Below are 22,100 nucleotides of genomic sequence, written 5' to 3' on the forward strand. Positions count from 1 at the left end.
AAGCTCTCCATAAGGGATGCTTCTCTTGAGGCCTTCAGGATGGTGACTCTGCGCATGTAGGATGCTGTTTCCGGAAGTAGCCTTTCTGAACAAGCTTGTGTGAATGGTGTCATCAAGAACTTCCACTAAAGTATCCAGAAATTCAATGGTAGTTGTATTAGTCTTACTGGTAAACCTGAGATTAAGGCTGTTATTGGAAAGTCCGGCAATAAAGTCTTGTAGTGAATCTTGTGGACCATTCCATATCAGAAAAATATCATCAATGTAGCGGGTCCACAGGATTACATTATCTGAATAACACTCGTTGCCTTGATGCCAGAGATGTTCCGCCTCCCACCATCCCATAAAGCTAGGTGCGAAGCAACTTCCCATCGCAGTACCTGTGTATTGTTTGTACCAAGTATCGCCAAATAGAACACAGTTATTGTGCAAGCAAAAGTATAGCATATCCAAGAGTAACAAAGTGTGATCAAACATAGAAATGGGTCTGTCACGTAAGAAATGTTTGCATGTCTCTAACCCTAGATCATGTTCGATACAAGTGTACAATGATACCACATCAATAGTGGCTAGCACATACGAGGATTTCCAGGGAATACCCTGTATTTTGGAAAGGAAGTCCATAGTATCCCTACCGTAAGATGGTAAGTTAAAAACATAATCACAGAGGAAAAAGTCTAAGTATATGGAAGATTTTCTAGTAAACTTTGATTGGCTGCAATGATAGGTCGCTCAGGTGGATTGGCAGGGTCTTTGTGCACCTTGGGGAGCATGTAGAACACTGGGACAGCTGTTTTTTTGGTCATCCGAAATAAAAATTCATTGCGCCTCAAGGTCCCTTGACCTAGCCATGTCTCTACTAACTGATGGTATTGGACAATAGTATTCTTATATTCGGCCCGGCTATATCTAAGATAACTCCCTGAGAACTCGAGCTGCCGTATTGCTTCAGTTTTGTACTTATTTACATCCCACAATACAATGTTCCCCCCTTTGTCAGAAGGCTTAATGACAAAGGAATTGGCTTTTTGCAAGGATGGAAGGCCCGCCTTCTGTTCGGCTGTGAGATTGTTACCAAACGAGTTGTTTTGTTTCTCCCAAAGTTGCATAAGCTCTGATAGAATCATCTCATGATAAGTATCGATTCCATCATGGAGGGTCACTGGGTTGAATCTTGATTTGGGCTTAAAATCATTCCTAGTTTTATGGTCAACAGTAATACCCATGCTGATCAGAAGATCCCTATCCGTATCCCAGTCTTTACTGCCCTGCTCAATCTCTCTTGCAGCAGCCAAAAGGCCAATATCACATATGGCCAAAGGGTCAGCTATCGGGTTCTGAGTGCTGGGTGATAGCGCCAAGGCAGGGACAGCCCCACCTTGTTTTAAGGAGTGGATTTTGAGGAGTTTTAATTTCCTTATGAACAGAAAAATGTCAATGCGCGTTCTTGGGAAATGAAAGTTCGCTGTGGGGCAGAAGGATAAACCCAGTTCCAGCAAAGCACGCTCCTCATTAGTAAGATTGTGAGAGGAAATGTTAATGATAGAAGGATTATTGTCATTAAATTGCTCACCGATCATTTGTTGCGCTTGGAACGCCATTGTCCTTTCCCATAGGGCGTCTCGTTGTCTTTGGCCTTCGCCTCCTTTCCTGGTTTGTCTTTTTCTTGCACGTTGTTGCCGCCTCTTCCTCTTCCCCTGGGTGGTTTCTTTCTTCAACCCAGGCTTTCCCGTAAAAAACGGTATTCAGTTAATGAGGGAAAGGGGCCTCTTATCGGTGCCAGGGTGCCTAGTGTTTCATCCAAATCCGACTGAATGTCCGAGCTTAATTCGGAGGTTCCAGGTTCCACAGTGCGCGTCATCTCAGATTGCACAAAATCCCTCCTTGCAGAATCATATTTGCGGCCAAAAGTTAGAATGCGGCCTTGGGCATAATCATTGCGGTCCCTTATAAATTTCCAGCGCTTCTTAGATTTTATACCGTCCTCATACTTAAGAAGCCTGGTGTCCATATCTTTCAAAAAGGCAACGATTTCACTCTGAGATTCATGCTTATCCACCATTTCTCAAAGTGTCTTAATCTCCGCCTCCACTTGTACCAGCTCAAGGGCTGCGTATTTGGCCAGCATTTCCAGCATCTGCCTGCATGTAGAGGCCATAAGTGCAGACCATTCTTCCAAAAGTTTGGGGTTGGGATTTTGGTAAGTAGGTGTTATCAGAATTCTTAGCCCACGAGGGACACGTTCCACCTCAACATAATTATGAAGCGAAATGACCTCCCAGCTTCTGTTAATCTCCTTCTTACACAGTCTCTCAAGTCTAGATAGCTCTTGTTTAAGTGTAGACGTACTGCCGCTTGGAGAGCGCCTCCTGCTCCCTCATTGGAGTTATTGTCATTTTCTGTAAAGGCAAATAAAGACTTGGCAACCTCCATACGTTTCTGCATTGCCTCACTCATGTTGAATAAAAAACTATTATGTGGTAGAAAGGAAATCAGATGTAATGACTTCCCAGAACTGTTGTGCCAGCAACCGGTAGTATTATTCAGCCGGATATCTCCCTTGCAGTAATCTTTCGAAGTTGTTGCTCACGCAGTAGGTGCATTGAACACTTCCCGGGTCAAACCTACAGTGTAGGCAGTCATCCGGGGAAAAAGGCGCTACCTGAAGTCGCGGGTGTTTGCAAACCGGCAGAGATATCTTTCGTGATATCTTCGTGATTTCTTCAAAACAAAAATATCACTATGCAGATCGTGTTGCGGGAAGGGAGTGATGGCTCAGGGTTGCTACACCGGATAAAGTTAAACAACATCAGCAATGTTAACAAAAGATATATATAATACTTCTCTCAGTAATGCCAAAGAGAGACACACACTCAGCATTTGCTGACAAAAATGCTGTTTTTATTTCATAATTTAAGAAGTCCAATATGGTATCAGCACTGTGCAGTACACAGAAAAGACAATATATTTCGGCGTAACTGATGTTTTTTTCACACATATATTTATTTAAAATACATAAACAATAAAACCATGAAGAATATAAACAATTCAATAAAAAAAAATATATTAACTAATTTAGATAATAAATAAAATACGAAACATCTAAAACACATAAAAACAGATTTACCAAAAATAACATAAACATTAAAATATATTTAACCCCTTCGCTGCTAGGCCTTTTCCCCTCCTGTGCTAAGCATTTTATGGGCTATTTGGGGTAGTGCGCGCTTAGGCCCCTGTAACTTTTTGACCGCATTAGGTATGCACGCCAAATTTGCGTCCTTTTCTTCCAACATCATGCGGATTCTGAAGGTACCCAGGGTTTGTGGATTCTCCTACAGGGTTCCCAGAATTTAGTCAAAATACAGCAAAATTTTGTTTTTTTTGTGAAAAATGGGGAAAAGTGGCTGCAAATGAAAGCGTCTGGGTTTTTCTCTGCAAATGATATCATAAAATGGTTTGTGGGGCTGAAATCACCATTTCTCCAGCTTTTAGGGAATGACAGATTTTTGTCAGAAATCCAACTTTTTTTACACAGTTTTGACATTTTTCTGGGACATACCCTATTTTTGCAATTTTTTTTGTGCTTTCAACCTCCTTCCAGATAATGGTAGAAATGGGTAGAAAAGCAATAATGGATCTTGGAAAGCTATACATTTTTGAAAAGTAGACAAAATTCTGAATTCAGCAAGGGGTCATTTGTGTAGATCCATCAAGGTTTCTTTATAGAAACTAACAGTTAAATATAGCAAAAATTAAAAATTAGTTGAAAAAAGCAGCCTTTTGTGTCAACGTTTTCACCTGTAACTTCTTCTAATTATGACATCTCTTAGAAAGCAATGTACCGTTACATCCGCTGGACCTTCCTGGTTGTGGGGATATATAGGACTTGTAGGTTCACCAAGAGCCCAACAAACCCAGAGTAAAAAACTGAGCAGCATTTTGTAATGGTTTTTTTTTTAGTTACGGGTATATAGCAATTATAGTGTGAAAATGAATACATGGAAAAATTGGTATGAAAGACACCTATGTATTTCTGAAATGGGAACAAACTACAGAGTTTAGAAACAGTGCATATTTGCACATTTTCCAAATTGGGAATACTCATACTTGCATGAAAATTATTGGTCATTTTTCAAAATGACGTTTTTTTTACACAATGTCTTTCATTTGGAAGGGAGAAATGCATCCCAAATCAATAGGTAATAACAGTTGCTTTACAAATCTGAACTAACCTAAGTGTCCCGATAAAAATGGTACCTCACTTGTGTGGGTAGGCATAGTGTCCACGACAGGAAGTGGCTCAAAACCTAAGGTGAACACACCACATTTTCACACTGAAAATTTACAAATTTTTTGCGAAGAGTCTAGCTGTAGTTTTTGAACCCTAGCTCTGCCGGCACCTAGGGAAACCTACCAAACCTATACATTTTTTAAAACTAGACACCCAGGGAAATCCAGGATGGGGTGACTTGGGTGCCTCCCACAATGGTCTGTTACCCAGAATCCCTGGCAAACGTAACAAATTGACAAAAAAAACACATTTTGCCCACATTTCTGTGATGGAAAGTTCTGGAATCTGCGTGGATCCACAAATTTCCACCCACCCCGCGTTCCCCGAAGTCCTACAAGAAAAATGGTACCTCACTTGTGCGGGTCGGCCTAGTGCCCGCGACAGGAAACGGCGCAAAACGCAACGTGGTCACACCTCAATTTGGCAGTGAAAAATGACCCTTTTTTGGCAAAGTGACTAGCTGTAGTTTTTTAACCCTAGCCCTGCCGGCACCTAGGGAAACCTAGCAAACCTATACATTTTTGAAAACTAGACACCTAGGGGAATCCAGGATGGAGTGTCTTGAGTGCCTCCCACCATGGTCTGTTACCCAGAATCCCTTGCAAACATAAAAAATTGACTTAAAAAACACATTTTCCCCACATTTCTGTGATGGAAAGTTCTGGAATCTGCATGGATCCACAAATTTCCACCCACCCCGCGTTCCCCAAAGTCCTACGAGAAAAATGGTACCTCACTTGTGCGGGTCGGCCTAGTGCCCGCGACAGGAAACGGCACAAAACGCAACGTGGTCACACCTCAATTTTGCAGTGAAAAATGACCCTTTTTTGGCAAAGTGACTAGCTGTAGTTTTTGAACCCTAGCCCTGCCGGCACCTAGGGAAACTTAGCAAACCTATACATTTTTAAAAACTAGACACCCAGGGGAATCCAGGATGGGGTGACTGGAGTGCCTCCCACCATGGCCTGTTACCCAGAATCCCTTGCAAACATAAAAAATTGACAAAAAAAACACATTTTCCCCACATTTCTGTGATGGAAAGTTCTGGAATCTGCGTGGATCCACAAATTTCCACCCACCCCGCGTTCCCCTAAGTCCTATGAGAAAAATGGTACCTCACTTGTGCGGGTCGGCCTAGTGCCCGCGACAGGAAACGGCCCAAAATGCAACGTGGTCACACCTCAATTTTGCAGTGAAAAATGACCCTTTTTTGGCAAAGTGACTAGCTGTAGTTTTTGAACCCTAGCCCTGCCGGCACCTAGGGCAACCTAGCAAACCTATACATTTTTGAAAACTAGGCACCCAGGGGAATTCAGGATCGGGTGTCTTGAGTGCCTCCCACCATGGTCTGTTACCCAGAATCCCTTGCAAACGTAAAAAATTGACAAAAAAACACATTTTCCCCACATTTCTGTGATGGAAAGTTCTAGAATCTGCGTGGATCCACAAATTTCCACCCACCCCGCGTTCCCCAAAGTCCTACGAGAAAAATGGTACTTCACTTGTGCGAGTCGGCCTTGTGCCCGCGACAGGAAACGGCGCAAAACGCAACGTGGTCACACCTCAATTTTGCAGTGAAAAATGACCCTTTTTTGGCAAAGTGACTAGCTGTAGTTTTTGAACCCTAGCCCTGCCGGCACCTAGGGAAACCTAGCAAACCTATACATTTTTGAAAACTAGACACCCAGGGGAATCCAGGATGGCGTGACTTGAGTGCCTCCCACCATGGTCTGTTACCCAGAATCCTTTGCAAATGTAAAAAATGGACAAAAAAAACACATTTCCCCCACATTTCTGTGATGGAAAGTTCTGGAATCTGCGTGGATCCACAAATTTCCACCCACCCCGCGTTCCCCAAAGTCCTACGAGAAAAATGGTACTTCACTTGTGTGAGTCGGCCTAGTGCCCGCGACAGGAAACGGCGCAAAACGCAACGTGGTCACACCTCAATTTTGCAGTGAAAAATGACCCTTTTTTGGCAAAGTGACTAGCTGTAGTTTTTTAACCCTAGCCCTACCGGCACCTAGGGAAACCTAGCAAACCTATACATTTTTGAAAACTAGACAGCCAGGGGAATCCAGGATGGGGTGACTTGAGTGCCTCCCACCAAGGTCTGTTACCCAGAATCCCTTGCAAACGTAAAAAATTGACAAAAAAAACACATTTTCCCCACATTTCTGTGATGGAAAGTTCTTAAATCTGCGTGGATCCACAAATTTCCACCCACCCCGCGTTCCCCAAAGTCCTACGAGAAAAATGGTACCTCACTTGTGCCGGTCGGACTAGTGCCCGCGGCAGGAAATGGCGCAAAACGCAACGTGGTCACACCTCAATTTTGCAGTGAAAAATGACCCTTTTTTGGCAAAGTGACTAGCTGTAGTTTTTTAACCCTAGCCCTGCCGGCACCTAGGAAAACCTAGCAAACCTATACATTTTTGAAAACTAGACACCCAGGGGAATTCAGGATGGGGTGACTTGAGTGCCTCCCACCATGGTCTGTTACCCAGAATCCCTTGCAAACAAACAAATTGACAAAAAAAACACATTTTCCCCACATTTCTGTGATGGAAAGTTCTGGAATCTGCGTGGATCCACAAATTTCCACCCAACCCGCATTCCCCAAAGTCCTACGAGAAAAATGGTACCTCACTTGTGCTGGTCGGACTAGTGCCCGCGGCAGGAATTGGCGCAAAACGCAACGTGGTCACACCTCAATTTTGCAGTGAAAAATGACCCTTTTTTGGCTAAGTGACTAGCTGTAGTTTTTGAACCCTAGCCCTGCCGGCACCTAGGGAAACCTAGCAAACCTATACATTTTTGAAAACTAGACACCCAGGGGAATCCAGGATGGGGTGACTTGAGTGCCTCCCACCATGGTCTGTTACCCAGAATCCCTTGCAAACGTAAAAAATTGACAAAAAAAACACATTTTCGCCACATTTCTGTGATGGAAAGTTCTGGAATCTGCAATCTGGTTTTGCAAGGGGGGTCACTTGGGTTTTTGGCCCGGTGCTCGGCGGCCATCTAGGGAAACCTACCAAACCCACACATTTCTGAAAACTAGACACCCAGCGGCTTCTAGGGAGGTATGGCTTGCATGGATCCCCCAACGTTTCCTTACCCAGAATCCCCTGCAAACCTCAATTTTAGCTGAAAAAATCACTTTTTTCACACATTTTGGTGTGGGAAAGTTGTGGCATCACCAGGCTCACACAAATTTACCATCCCCCAGTGTTCCCCCAGCTCTCCCGGTAAAAATGGTGCCTCACTTGTGTGGGAGTCCCAAGTACCCGCGGCAGGCAAGGGCCCAAAACGTAGTGAGGCGACATCAAAATGGCCTATCGCAAAACCACCTGGTTTTGCAAGGGGGGTCACTTGGGTTTTTGGCCCGGTGCTCGGTGGCCATCTAGGGAAACCTACCAAACCCATGCATTTCTGAAAACTAGACACCCGGCGGCTTCCAGGGAGGTATGGCTTGCGTGGATCCCCCAACGTTTCCTTACCCAGAATCCCCTGCAAACCTCAATTTTGGCTGAAAAAATCACTTTTTTCACACATTTTGCTGTGGGAAAGTTGTGGCATCACCGGGCTCACACAAATTTACCACCACTCAGCGTTCCCCCAGGTCTCCCGGTAAAAATGGTGCCTCACTTGTGTGGGAGGCCGAAGTACCCGCGGCAGGCAAGGGCCCAAAACGTTGTGAGGCGACATCAAAATGGCCTATCGCAAGACCACCTGGTTTTGCAAGGGGGGTCACTTGGGTTTTTGGCCCGGTGCTCGGCGGCCATCTAAGGAAACCTACCAAACCTATGCATTTCTGAAAACTAGACACCCGGCGGCTTCCAGGGAGGTATGGCTTGCGTGGATCCCCCAACGTTTCCTTACCCAGAATCCCCTGCAAACCTCAATTTTAGCTGAAAAAATAATTTTTTTCACACATTTTGGTGTGGGAAAGTTGTGGCATCAGCGGGCTCACACAAATTTACCACCACCCAGCGTTTCCCCAGGTCTCCCGGTAAAAATGGTTCCTCACTTGTGTGGGAGGCCCAAGTACCCGCGGCAGGCAAGGGTCCAAAACGTAGTGAGGCGACATCAAAATGACCTATCGCAAAACCACCTAGTTTTGCAAGGGGGATCACTTGGGTTTTTGGCCCGGTGCTCGGCGGCCATCTAGGGAAAAACCTACCAAACCCATGCATTTCTGAAAACTAGAAACCCAGCGGCTTCCAGGGAGGTATGGCTTGCGTGGATCCCCCAACGTTTCCTTACCCAGAATCCCCTACAAACCTCAATTTTAGCTGAAAAAATCACTTTTTTCACACATTTTGGTGTGGGAAAGTTGTGGCATCACCGGGCTCACACAAATTTACCACCACCCAGCGTTCCCCCAGGTCTCCCGGTAAAAATGGTGCCTCACTTGTGTGGGAGGCTCAAGTACCCGCGGCAGGCAAGGGCCCAAAACGTAGTGAGGCGACATCAAAATGGCCTATCGCAAAACCACCTGGTTTTGCAAGGGGGGTCACTTGGGTTTTTGGCCCGGTGCTCGGCGGCCATCTAGGGAAACCTACCAAACCCATACATTTTTGATAACTAGACACCCGGCAGCTTCCAGGGAGGTATGGCTTGCGTGGATCCCCCAACGTTTCCTTACCCAGAATGCCCTGCAAACCTCAAATTTAGCTAAAAAATTAACCTTTTTCACACATTTTTGTGTGGGAAAGTTGTGGCATCAGCGGGCTGACACAAATTTCCTACCACCCAGCGTTCCCCCGGGTCTCCCGATAAAAATGGTGCCTCACTCGTGCGGGAGGCCCAAGTACCCGCGGCAGGCAAGGGCCCAAAACGTAGTGCGCCTCAACAGGCAAGGGTCCTAAACGTAGTGCGCCTCACCACGTTTTGGGTCCTTGCCTGTCGCGGGTACTTGGGTATTTGTGTCGGTGATGCTACAACTTTCCCACACCAAAATGTGTGAAAAAAGTGATTTTTTCAGCTAAAATTGAGGTTTGCAGTGGATTCGGGGTAAGGAAACGTTGGGGGATCCACGCAAGCCATACCTCCCTGGAAGCCGCCGGGTGTCTAGTTTTCAGAAATGTATGGGTTTGGTAGGTTACCCTAGATGGCCGCCGAGCACCGGGCCAAAAACCCAAGTGACCCCCCTTGCAAAACCAGGTGTTTTTGCGATAGGCCATTTTGATGTCGCCTCACTACGTTTTCGGCCCTTGCCTGCCGCGGGTACATGGGCCTCCCACACAAGTGAGGCACCATTTTTACCGGGAGACCTGGGGGAACGCTGGGTGGTGGAAAATTTGTGTAGCCCGGTGATGCCAAAACTTTCCCACATAAAAATGTGTGAAAAAAGTGATTTTTTCAGCTAAAATTGAGGTTTGCTGGGGATTCTGGGTAAGGAAACGTTGGGGGATCCACGCAAGCCATACCTCCCTGGAAGTCGTCGGGTGTCTAGTTTTCAGAAATGTATGGGTTTGGTAGGTTTCCCTAGATGGCCGCTGAGCACCGGGCCAAAAACCCAAGTGACCCCCCTTGCAAAACCAGGTGGTTTTGCGATAGGCCATTTTGATGTCGCCTCACAACGTTTTGGGACCTTGCCTGCCGCGGGTACTTGGGCCTCCCACACAAGTGAGGCACCATTTTTACCGGGGACCTGGGGGAACGCTGGGTGGTGCAAAATTTGTGGGAGCCCGGTGATGCCACAAATTTCCCACACCAAAATGTGTAAAAAAAGTGTTTTTTTCAGCTAAAATTGAGGTTTGCAGGGGATTCTGGGTAAGGAAACGTTGGGGGATCCATGCAAGCCATACCTCCCTGAAAGCCGCCGGGTGTCTAGTTTTCAGAAATGTATGGGTTTGGTAGGTTTCCCTAGATGGCCACCAAGCACCGGGCCAAAAACCCAAGTGACCCCCCCTTGCAAAACCAGGTGTTTTTGCGATAGGCCATTTTGATGTCGCCTCACTACGTATTGGGCCCTTGCCTGCCGCGGGTACTTGGGCCTCCCACACAAGTGAGGCACCATTTTTACCGGGAGACCTGGGGGAATGCTGGGTGGTGGAAAATTTGTGTAAGCCCGGTGATGCCACAACTTTCCCACACAAAAGTGTGTCAAAAAAGTGATTTTTTCAGCTAAAATTGAGGTTTGCAGGGGATTCTGGGTAAGGAAACGTTGGGGGATCCCCGCAAGCCATACCTCCCTGGAAGCCGTCGGGTGTCTAGTTTTCAGAAATGTATGGGTTTGGTAGGTTTCCCCTGATGACCGCCGAGCACCGGGCCAAAAACCCAAGTGACCCCCTTGCAAAACCAGGTGGTTTTGCGATAGGCCATTTTGATGTCGCCTCACAACGTTTTGGGCCCTTGCCTGCCGCGGGTACTTGGGCCTCCCACAAAAGTGAGGCACCATTTTTACCAGGAGACCTGGGGGAACGCTGGGTGGTGGTAAATTTGTGTAAGCTCGGTGATGCCACAACTTTCCCACACCAAAATGTGTGAACAAATTGATTTTTTCAGCTAAAATTGAGGTTTGCAGGGGATTCTGGGTAAGGAAACATTGGGGGATCCACGCAAGCCATACCTCCCTGGAAGCCCCCGGGTGTCTAGTTTTCAGAAATGTGTGGGTTTGGTAGGTTTCCCTATGTGCCGGCTGCGCTAGGGCCCAAAATCCACAGGTAGGCATATTGCTAAAAACAACTCTGTGCCCAGATGGCTTTCTGCCACCCGGGGGGGCATCGGGGGGATGGGGTTGCCCCGATATGCCCCCAAGGGGGGCAGAAACACTGTGGCTATTTTTTGGGGTGTGGGGGCATTGGTATGCCCATTCTGGGCAGCCCCCACCCCCACACATAAAAAAGCCAGGGTAATCGTTGGCGTCTAGTGGGCTTTTTGCCGTCCAAGGGGGGCATATTGAGGACTACTGCCCCATCAGCCCCCCTGGGGGGCAGAAGGTCCACTAGATGACAGGGAGTTTTTTGGGCAAATTTTAATTAGGGTGGGGGCTGTTCAAAATGGGCATGCCAATGCCCCCACCCAAATTAAAATTTGCCTAAAGAAATCCCTGGTGTCTAGTGGGCTTTTTGCCCACCGGATGGGCAGATAGGGGACTTCTGCCCCATCTGTCACCCGGGGGGGCAGGAAGGCTGTAATTTTTTCGGGGAGGGGGTGGGGCCATGGGCATGCCAGTTTTGGGCAACTCCCACCCTAATTCAAATTTTCCCCAACACACTCCCTGGCGTCTAGTGGACTTTTTGCCCCCCCCGGTGGGGCAGATTGGGGGCTAATGCCCCCATCTGCCCCCCAGGGAAGGCAGAAAGTCCACTAGGCGCCAGAGAGTTTTTTGGGTAAATTTTAATTAGGGTGGGGGCTGTTCAAAACGGGCATGCCAATGCCCCCACCCTAATTAAAATTTGCCCCGAAAAATCCCTGGCGTCTAGTGGGCTTTTTGCCCACCAGGGGGGCAGATTGGGGGCTACTGCCCCATCTGTCCCCCATGGGGGGCAGGAAGGCTGTAACTTTTTCAGGGAGGGGGCATGGGCATGTCAGTTTTGGGCAACCCCCAACCTAATTAAAATTTGTCCCAAAATAATCCCTGGCGTCTAGTCGGCTTTTTACCCCCCCAACAGGGCAGATTGGTGGCTGATGCCCCAATCTGCCCCCCAGGGGAGGTAGAAAATCCACTAGACGCCAGGGAGTTTTTGGGGCAAATTTTAATTAGGGTGGGGGCTGCCCAAAACGGGCATGCCAATGCCCCCACCCTAATTACATTTTGCCCAAAAAATCCCTGGCATCTAATGGGCTTTTTGCCACCCGGGGGGGCAGATTGGGGGCTACTGCCCCATCTGTCCCCCACGGGGGGAAGAAAGGCTGTAATTTTTGCAGGGTGGGGGAGGGGGCATGGGCATGTCAGTTTTGGGCAACCCCCAACCTAATTAAAATTTGTCCCAAAATAATCCCTGGCATCTAGTGGGCTTTTTACCCCCCAACAGGTTAGATTGGTGGCTGACACCCCATCTGCCCCCCCAGGGGAGGCAGAAAGTCCACTAGACGCCAGGGAGTTTTTGGGGCAAATTTTAATTAGGGTGGGGGCTGCCCGAAACGGGTATGCCAATGCCCCCACCCTAATTAAAATTTGCCCCAAAAAATCCCTGGCGTCTAGTGGGTGTTTTGCCCCCCGGGGTGGTAGACTGGGGGCTACTGTCCCATCTGCTCTCCAGGGGGGCAGGAAGGCTATAATTTTGGCAGGAGCATCGGCATGCCCTTTTTGGGACCCTCCACCCTAATACAAATTTGCCCCCAAAAAATCCCTGGCATCTAGTAGGCTTTTTGCCCCCCCGGTGGGGCAGATTGGCGGCTAAAGCCCACTTCTGCCCGGGGGGGGGGGGTAGAAAGTCCAAAAGTCCATTAGATGCCAGGGAGGTTTTTGGGAAAATTTTTATTAGGTTGGGGGGCTGCCCAAAACGGGCATGCCAATGTCCCCACCCTAATTAAAATTTGCCAAAAAAATCCCTGGCATCTAGTGGGCTTTTTACCCCCCTGGGGGGCAGATTGGGGCCTACTGCCCCATCTGACCCCAGGGGAGCAGGAATGCTGTTATTTTTGTGGGGGTTGGGGGTGGGGGCATGGGCATGCCCGGTTTGGGAGCCCCCACCCTAATTCAAATTTGTCCCAAAAAAACTCCCTGGTGTCTATTGGGCTTTTTGCCCCCCTGGCATGGCAGATTGGGGGATAATGCCCCCATCTGCCCGCAGGGGGGGGCAGAAAGTCCACTAGACGCCAAGGAGTTTTTGGGCAAATTTTAATTAGGGTGGGGGCTGCCCAAGACGGGCAGGCCAATGCCCCTACCCTAATTAAAATTTGCCTAAAAAATCTCTGGTGTCTACTGGGCTTTTTGCCCCCCCCGGGGGGGGCAGATTTGGGGCTACTGCCCCCATCTGCCCCCCCGGGGGGGCAAAAAGACTAAATGGCACTAAAAATATTTTGGGGGAACAAAAGCCCTTGCCTAAGGGGCCGCCCCCCCCTCCCTGGTGTCTAGTGGGTGGATCCCTGCTTTGGGATTGCCCTCCTGGGGCAATCCCCAAGCAGGGATCCACTGGGGAGGGGTACCATTGGAAAGGGGAGATTCTCCCCTTTCCAATGATACCTCTCTCGTCTTTCTATGTCCCCGGGGGGCTGAGATAGCCCCCTGAGCACATACAAAGTGAAACTGAAATTAGCCTAAAGGCTCATTTCAGTTTCGGTTTCTATGCAATGAAGACAGCGCGACGTGCGCGCTGATCTTCATTGCACAGAAACCAGGGAGGGGGCCTCGGGAGCTGGGGAAGCTCTTCCCCAGCTCCCAAGGTCAAAGGCATTAAATAGAAATCCCTCTGCTGTCTGCAGCAGAGGGATTTCGTGCCACTGGCCTCATGACGGAATGGTTCCGTCATGAGCACAGGGGCACCGATGCTCATGACGGAACCATTCCGTCATGAGCATCGAAGGGGTTAACAATAAAAACAAACAATATCAAATAAAAGAAATGAAGATTTAATCCTATAACATATATTCAACTAATATTATTAAATCTATTGCAGACTAAGAATATTAAATATACCATTCCCGCTCTAGTTTATGAAACATACAAAAGGTGATGAGAGGCTGCTTGCACTAAGTCTAACCGCGGGCAATAGCTTAGGGTAGCCCTCCAACCCATTGTTTTTATGCTCACCACGCCACCTTATTTTGGACCCTGTCATATGCAAAGCAGTCTTGACCCTGTTCCTCGAGGTAACAGTCCAGCCTGAACTGCCAAGCAAGGTCCTCCCTGAACTGGTACACATGCAACCCAGAACGGTTTTGTCTGAGTTAGGTCCAAATTGAGGTGGCATGGCGAGCAAAAGAACGATGGGTTGGAGTGCTACCTCAAGCTATTGCCAGTGGTTAGACTTATTGCAAGCATCCTTGCATCACCTTTTGTGTGTTTCATGTACTACCCTAAGTGGCATGAGTATGCCCAGATGTGGGTCTTATGCTCACTGTGTCAATGGAACCAAGCTGTAATTGGCTGATGAGCTCATAACTAGGGCAAAACTGGTGAGGTGAAATCCAACAAATTTAGAGCCACCGTCTTCAAGGGGTCAATATCATCAATATACCACTAGGGTATAATTGCAATATTATATTCCTAAATTAGTGATTATCCATCTACCTGACTTATCTGCAACACTACCCTTAAAAGTTGCATCCAGCTGTTTTTTTTATCAGGGTGGCCACCCCTTTCGTTCTACTTTTCTGATCAGTATAGACTATCTTATGGACCCACCTTTGGATCTTAAATAAATCCAAGCACTTTTTGCTATTTAAATAAGTATCCTGTAGAATAATAATTTGTGCTTGTGAGTCCCTTACAGAATTCTGTACGACTCTCCCTTGTATGCAATCCATTAACATTCCATGAAAGAATTTGTACTGGTGCTATTTTACCTCTAGCTTTCAGACTCATGTACGCCAATATTTGAAATAGGCAGAAATAGCACTGATACTTCAACTGCAATACCTGAGGTACCTGAGAACTTTCTCTATTTTTCCCCCTTTATGCTCCCCATGCAGCGCACCTACCCTTCCCGCTCCTACTCCCTCCCCGGAGAAAACTCTCTGAATTCCTCATGGACTTTAAAGCACTTGTTTAGTTCCCCCTGGGATACTCTTAGCACCAAGTGAGAGAAAAGAAACAAAGAAAAAGAAAATCAGATAAACAGATTAAGCAAACCACCATAAAGTAGGCCACCTAATTCAAATTATATATAAAAAAATAATATATTATTGATACATATGTATGCTCACAACACTGTCACATATTTCCTATGCAGAAATGCACTTCTTGATAGTCCCAAGCAACTCATCATCCTCTTTATGATCTCTTAAATTGTACATGTTATTATTAAAAATCACTCTAAGTGTAGCAGGTACTTTTAGTCGGACAGTTGCACCTAACTTTATAAAGTCTTCTAGACGCTCCCCCAACTCCCATTGCCTGCTCGTAGTAGCCTGACAAAAGTCAAATCTAATCTGTAAAGAAACCCCATTTGCTTTCAAAGTTTTCAGCTTCAAGATTTTTAACAAAATCTGTTCCCTTACTGAGTAAGTACGGCAATTTACTATGATATTCCATGGTTTGCTCTTATTGGGGCTCTTTTCAAACGGATTCCGGGGGACTCTTTAGATGTCTGTTGCTAAGTCTATCTCCTTGTCTTCCTCATGAACTCCTGACTTTATCAAAGTTACAACAAAAGATTTTAAGTCCTCCCCTTCCACTCCCTCTGACACATGTAAAATTCTTAAATTATTCCTTCTAGAGTTGTCACTAATATTTCTAACCGTTCCAGGGGATCCAGGTAATCTAATCTTGATAAGTGTGCTTACTCCGGTGCACCAAAGATCAAACAGTCAAGAATCTGAATTAATCTGTACTCACAGCCAGTCTTTTAGTGAATCTCCGTCTTAGGGGCTGATTTCAATATTGAACTGAACTGAGTTCGTCCAACATCGATTGGGTACGGGGACCGACCGACCTCCTGTCGGCGGTCCCAACCCAGCAATTAGGATGTGACTTAACACTGTTCAGTCAGAAGTCCTGTTCTTTACAATGGGAGCATGCAACCCTGATACTGAATGCATGCTCTCATTGTAAAGAGAAGACATGCAGTTCATTCCTGCACCCTGTGGAAGGCACCTGAAGGTGCCTGCCACGGGGTGCAAGAATCAACAGGTGCCCCCTCAGCAGCCATCTGGAGGCCTTGAACCCATGGGGTACCTGCTGAGGGCCCCCAAAGTCAACTTCCAACAGCCTTTCTGTGTTGGAAAGGCCAGCACAGAAATGCTGTTGGAATCCGACATTGTAATCCCTCAGGCGGAAAGAGCTGCCCTTGGGATTACATAGGGATTTCCAAAAGGCAGACCTGCTCTCCGAGCCTGTCGGAAGCCATTAGGAAATAGAGTTTGGATTCGAGAGTCGGAGCCGTTTCCTACAGCAATATAATCGGCCCCATAGTGTGAACTTGCTATCTCAAAAAACACACTTACCTTTAGCAGACTAGTACCAATAGCAAGCATATATCTCAATATCTTAGGTTTATGACAAAATCCATTGACCAATCCTTAAATCCTTGCAATTAGCACTAAATGCAGCCAAGAAGCATGAATAAACACTCTAAATTCTGTGACTGATGCAAAGCCTCCTGACAGTGAAACTCAAACTTCAAATCTCACAGTGCCCTGTGCAAAACATCAAATGCAATGCTTTTAATGGCACATTGTGCCACAATGCATCACCCTGCTAACTTTTCCTGAATTTGTGGTTCAGCTTCTGGAACACTGGACCACTACACTGAGAATAAAATGCAAATAGTGAAATAGCAGAGCAAAGTATTATTCAGTTATTTTAATAAATCATAAATCAGAGATAGACTGGGAGAGTGTCGCCTTCTAAAGATGAGAAGAGAGTGAGCCCAACATTCCCTGGATAAGGCTCGTATTGTAGGCTGAAATACAGTAGGGTTTCTGCATTTCATGTGAAGGTGTGTGGAAGCGATGTTATCTATGTATTTGTATAATCATTAATAATTTATTAAAATGTTTTTATGTTGGATCTAATACACAAATAATGAGTTAATGTGATGACAGTTAAAACAGGTTTAATATGAGGTAGAGATTTCTGTTTATTACCATAATTCACGTGTCAAATTTATACGAAAACCACATCTTGGAAAAATGAATGCTGGTCCCGCATTCGCTCCTGTATTTGCCTACTCCCCTCATGTTTCCCTGCACATCTTCCCTCCTTACAAGCTCTGAGAAGCGAAGACAGCTGATGTAATAGGTTTTTTCTACAGTTATCAATACAAAGCTTGGAATTAACTTTCCAGTGTTCCTGATATGTTACAAAATGCAAGGTCTTTCCGCTGTAGCTCCGTTGCACAGACAAGTCCTATTCATTTGTTTGAATTGATATTATTGAAATGTTTCACATTTTGTTCGAACATCTCCAGATGACAGTAGCACTGAAGATGCTGGATTCTTTATTAAAATTTGGTAGTTCTTGTGTGCTAAGATACTGGCGTTTTACTTGCTGATTTGCTAAAGATTTGTTACTTGCGATCATGCCATAGCCAATTTGCATTTTTAATTTATTTGGTATGCAAGAAATATGTATAAGAACCCCCTAATTTTGGGGTTAGTCACTGAAGACTTTCCTGTTCCATTAGGATGCTGTCCAACCCTTTTCTGATTTTTCTGATCATTAAGACTTAAATTGATTTCTGATTTTTGACTAGTCTGTATAACTTTGCATGTCAGCCTTCATAACATTTTTTCTGTGTTGCTTGATCTTGAGATTTCTGTAATAAAACCCTTGAACTTTTCCATCAATCTAGAACGCCATTATTGAGTGGTTGTGGTTACTTATTTTGATACTATGCTGAACTGATGGTGGTGTGGGTGCCATTCTGCACAGTTATTTCTAGTGGGAGAAGCATAGGTGGAAAAACTTTGTGAGTTCTACATTTCGGGGAGTCCTCAAATATAGGGGTGTGGGTTTTGCTCCTCCTAAGTGGTAGCAGAGGATGGTTGCCTAATAAGGAGCTCCTCCTCTTTGTAATGTGTCCTCAAAGAGTTCCCTCAGCCTCTAATGCCCATCCCAAAATATTTGTAGATTTTCTGGAACTTAACTGGTGGTTCCCGAGGTCAGAGTTTCCTTAGAGACCTGACTTACTGCGCGTTCCTGAATGATTGGTAAATTGTGCTAGGGAATGCAAATTCTTGTTCACTCTCACCATATTAACATTGGCAAGCTGCGCTTGAGAAAAAACTCGCCACCCACGGTTGGCTGATCTTTGCCAGAACTCAGCCTTGAAAGAGGAACATGGAGTGGGCAATACTCCGCGAACTTCATTAGTGGAGTGGAGTTTATCACCCACTGCTAACTATTGGTTGGTTTGGTTACTGGATTTGTCGAAATTGAAGATCTCGAGATATTGTGGCTTAACTTGTCTGCATAAGGTAGGCTGCAGTGCAGGGCGCCACATTCACATTCAAGTTAGGGGGTTTCTAAACGAATGAGTTTTCCTTTCTAGGATTGTTTGTTATTCGAGGTCGGTGCATCTTTGCTCTTAAGTCCACAGGACTGAGAGCATTACCCAGGGTGTATTGCTGCTAGATAGGGTCCACCTATTATAAATTGAGATTTAAGCGGGACCGTGCCTGGTGAGGATCGTATTGGTACTGCAGTGCGGTGTCAATAAAGAATCGCCGCCAAGGGACGATGCGTCAAAAATCCAGATGTGCTGTGTCAATTCATCAGCGATGAAGCAGGTGCTGTTAATTCCACAGCCACAAAGCAGGTGCTGCATCGATGTCGGAGAGGGTGTCACAGATATTAGTGACACGGTGCTCGAAACTCACGCTACAGCGATTTGTCTGGCGCGGAGCAATGGAAAGCTGGGGCCTATGGTGAAGGCTGTGGTTGATGCGTTGAGCGGGAACCATGCTTTGGGGCAGGCAGCAGCGATGAGTCATTCTTTTGCAGTGATGTGTTGATAAAACATGTGTTGGTAGTCGATGTGTGAATTTTCTCCTTAAGATCACCAGGTTATTCTTTCAAGGGCCCAGGATCTGGATTTGGCACAACTTGGCAAGTTAGGACTCTCAGCATAAGAACCCAGGTGCTGGCAGGTGAAGCCTTTGATGGCCTTGAGGCTTCTTAACAGGAGGCAAGCTCAACTCAAGCCCTGGGAGAACCTTGGAAGAAGGATACAGAAAGCAAAGTCCAGTCCTTTCACTTCCAGGACAGAAGGAGCAAGCATCAGTCCAGCACAACAAAGCAATGGGTGGAGTGGCAGTCCCTCTTTATCCGTCCTCAGTCCAGAAGTGTTCTGATTTTGGGGTTTCAGAGATCCAATACTTATACCCCTTTCTGCCTTTGAAGTAGGCAAACTTCAAAGGAAAGTCTTTGTAGAGCAAAAGACCCTTGTGTATAAACAAAAATTTCTCTTTGATTTCAGCTACCAAAGGGTCAATCTACCACATTCAACCATATGCAAGACATACAGGTGTTTTAAATCCAATATTGTTTAAGAACCCATTAATCAATTATAAACACAAACAATATGTCACATAAGTATTACAAAGAATAATTTATTAAAAACACAATCAATAATATAAAACACAATGGTATCCCAATTACATCTAGACACATTTAAAATTATGTTAGACAAATTTATATAGTTTAAAAAATCAGTTTCAATATACATGAGAGACAACAACAAGTGACACATTAAAAATCATCTTAAATGTGTTAATTCGATTGAATCTGTTATGTTGGAGTCTATCAACCCTTTTGTCATTAGACTCAAAGTTCCTCGAATTTAACGATAGAAAAAGAGCGTCAACGCGTTTTTGTGTGATATGTATTTATGCCACCTTCTTCAGGACTTAAAATTACTGTCTCTCCTAAGATTAGCACAGTGTCATATGTGCCTGTTTTAAAACAAAATATATGTTCTAATATTCTATGTGTATAACCAATCAGGGCAACATCTATAGTCATCTTTAATTAAAAACCATAAACATAAAACTTATATTTAAAAATGAGAAAAGTAGTAGGGAAAAACTTCTATGTATTCTAATTTCAAACTAGAACTGCATCACATTGCAGTTTATAATTGTTTCAGGGTCCCGTATTAAAATTAACCCATACCATTCACACCATTGGGCAACAGTCATCATCATTCATTCTTGTTTCATTTCTAGAAATTGAGTATCACTAATTCCTTCCCAAACGGGACTGAAAGTGTGACCAAAGATTTATAGCCATTTCTATTTATGCTTATATAAATATATCTGGGGATTATTTGTCCATAACTTGGCAATAGGTTGTCAGAGATTTCAGCTTTCTTATATCAACATAAATTTTTATACTCATATAATATACCTCAGAGTTGCACTGTCCCATCTGGTAAGTGCTCAATTATGAAGTATTATAAGCATATAAAATCTTCTTTTTTCAGATTGTAGGTTCTAGATTGAAAAAAATATTAAAAAGGTCGTGAATATCCCATATGGAAATATATTCTTAGAATTTTTAATTATGGGGTAATTGTAATAACCCACCTGAATCTTGAATGTTCTCTTGTTTCACAAGGTGTCAACTGCAAAACGATCAGCCAGTTCTATACCACTATAGCACAAGGCTGGTCAATGTAACACGAATTCGGCAATCCTATGAAGAATGTAAGTAAAAATAGTGGGCATTGAGTGCTGCAAGACTTCTAACTTTTATTTAATTATTTTTAAAGGAATCGGAGCCACATAACTCAGTTTGCAATAATGTTTTCATCCGAGGCAAATCAGTCATCCATTTACTTTGAAGGGGTTTCAAATCACCCTGTATCAAAACAAGTTATATCACGGTGTGTTCTCGCAGTTTGATCTCACGAGATTCTGAAAGGATGTACATATATATATATCTATTCACTGAAAAAACCATAGGTTTTCAGGGACGTTATAATTAGAAATTAGCATTTAAAAAACCTTAGAAATTGACTGAAAAGACCATAGGTTTCAGAGACGTTATAGTTACTTGGACATTTGACTCATATAAAACCAGAGAAATTCGCCCGTTATAATTAGTTGAGCTAACTATAACTTCCGCACCCGCAATGCACTGCTGATGATGTCACATATTACATCATTCATGACATGGTCAGTGACATCGCTGATGACATCACTGATGACATCTCAAATGATATCACTGATGACATCATCCAGTGAATGTGTGTTTCTGTAAAGTTTAAATATTGAAGAATGAGTGAATTTACAAATGCCTGAAGGGATTATTTAGTAGGTGCGTGACTGACTGTATAAGTGAGTGATTGAACGTGTCTTACTAAATGCATGGGTTAGTGACTAAACTGTGTGAAAGTCTGTATTAGTCTCTCAGTTGGTGTGTAAGCAACTGCATGGGTTGGTGAGTAGCTACATGATTGTCTATATGGGTTATTGATTTGTTGTCTGAGTATCTGTATGGGTGCCTGAGTGTCTGTGTGAGTGGGTGGGGGGTGTGTGACTCTGTGCATAGATGTCTGAGTGGGTGATTCGCTGGTTGTATGGATTCAAAAGTGCATCTGGGAAGGGCTGTATGGGTGAGTTAGTATGTGTATGGGTGTGTTGGTGAGTGAATGAATGTCTCAGTGGTATATGTGTGACTACATATGTTTTAAGGCAGTATATGTGAGTGTTGTAGTATATAAATGACTATACGTGAGAGTAAGGTATTTGAAGAGTGGGTATATAAATGAGTGTCTGCTTGTATCAGTGATTGTAGAAGACAGTAAGTATGTGTTAGTATCTGCATAAATAAGTGATGTGGTGTGTGTATAAATAACGGAGTTGGTGTGTATAACTGTATACATGAGTAAATGGGTATGTGAATGATTCTTTGCATGACTGACTAGGTGTGTGAGTAACTCTATGGATGAGTGGCGGAGTGTGACTGTATATATAAGTGACTTGTGTGTAGACCTAGGAAATAGTCAATGGTATGTAGCAGCTGGCATTGTTGAGTGTATAGTTTCAAAAATGATACTCTGTATTTTAGAGTGGGTGTATCAAAGTTTATATTAGGGCATCAGATTATCACGTGGAGGGATGTATGACGTTACAACGCATACTTTTACAACGCATGCACTTACAATGCAATTTTTACAATGCAACATCCACTACAATGCATTCCATTACATCGCATGACACTACAACACATTTTTAAAAACTA

Source organism: Triturus cristatus, chromosome 6, assembly GCF_964204655.1.
Source record: "Triturus cristatus chromosome 6, aTriCri1.1, whole genome shotgun sequence".
Classification (NCBI taxonomy): domain Eukaryota; kingdom Metazoa; phylum Chordata; class Amphibia; order Caudata; family Salamandridae; genus Triturus; species Triturus cristatus.